Source organism: Phytophthora infestans, genomic scaffold (genome assembly GCF_000142945.1).
Source record: "Phytophthora infestans T30-4 supercont1.1 genomic scaffold, whole genome shotgun sequence".
In the NCBI taxonomy this organism is placed as follows: domain Eukaryota; phylum Oomycota; class Peronosporomycetes; order Peronosporales; family Peronosporaceae; genus Phytophthora; species Phytophthora infestans.
In genome coordinates, this window is record NW_003303758.1 from 5,977,207 (window position 1) to 5,978,614 (window position 1,408).

The following is a 1,408-nucleotide window of genomic DNA, read 5'->3' on the forward strand; positions in this document are numbered from 1 at the left end:
TTCTCATATCATTTGAACTGTTCAAACAAATATATTAATTTATACCTTATGTTGTGGGCCACACATTAGGTGCTGTGGGTCACACTCGGTCATACACTTCATTTTCACACATGCGAGCAGAGGTGTCGGCGAGGCGGCGAGGCGGCGTGGCGGCGTGGGGGAGGTGGAGAGCGGCTGGATGCGAGCGCCAGTAGACGGGAGGTGAGGAGCGTCAGCAGGCGGGTAAAGAGGAGCGGCAGCATGCGGTTAGCGGCGCGGGTCAGCTTGAGGCTTGCCCGGCAGGGCGGCCGGCAGGCTGTCGGTTAGGGTGTCGTCACATCACGCTCTCCTGGGCCCCTCCAGTGCAAAGCGCCGGCACCAGGCCTCTGCGGATCCCTCGAGTGCGAGAACTGTCCTGTTTGATGCGCGCACGCTTTTCATTAACCTGCTCCACAAGTTTAACTCACTTACTTTTTAAATTGAATCGATTTAGGCTCAAACGTTTGTAAAGGATACTGCCTTGTTACCTTCAGTCAGCAGCATTTTGATTTCTATTCTAAACGACGATGCGCTGAAGCGAGACGATCTTGGAATCGTGCAGATCTTCTCTACATCACAAAGTCGAAGCTCATTCCCTTTCATAAACTCATCTGCTACTCGTTTCATGAAGTAGATTGTGAAGAAACCACAGTCGTTGGATTGTTTTTGCATCGGATATGTGTTAGCGCCACGGACGCTAAATTCAGCCGGCTTCTTGTCAGGATAGTTCAGCTTCATTTCTTCATCGAAGTAGCCGCACAAAACCTTTTGTACAGTTTCAACATTTGTAATACCGTACGAGCCAACGTGAACCATGCAACACTTTAGATGTTTGACAGCAAGAACCAGATTTTGAATGACTGCAAACGTCCAGTGTGATCCCATACAAATTGTTATGATGATGAGCTGGTCATATTTATCGTAAGGAAATGAAGCTGTGATCGCACAAATGGTTGAGTGAGCCTCCGACATATTTCGACCCATCTTCTTAAACGCAGCAAATATATTTCCAAATACATTCGCGTCCAAAACATAATTTTTCCGTACGCAGGAATGTGCTCCCTAATGTAGTATGTAATAACCACGTCATTAAGCCACATTTTACTGTCCAACGTCTCAATATCCTTTTCCTGAACGACGAGGCGCATTTAGTTTCTGCCTGGTGCAAAGGATGTAGTCTGTGTCTCGCTCACAACTTGAGATGCAACAAGACATTCTGCGCTATCATCTACTTCGTCATCGTTATTAAGTATTGAAACAATGTCAGATGGAGCAGTCGCCGGGTCAGACTGCGCAACGGGATTTTCCAGCAGTTCCGCTGGCATTTCAAGCGGTGACTCGTAAATGTCTATTGACGGCTTGTCACCACCAAAATCCACGATTGGCAAAT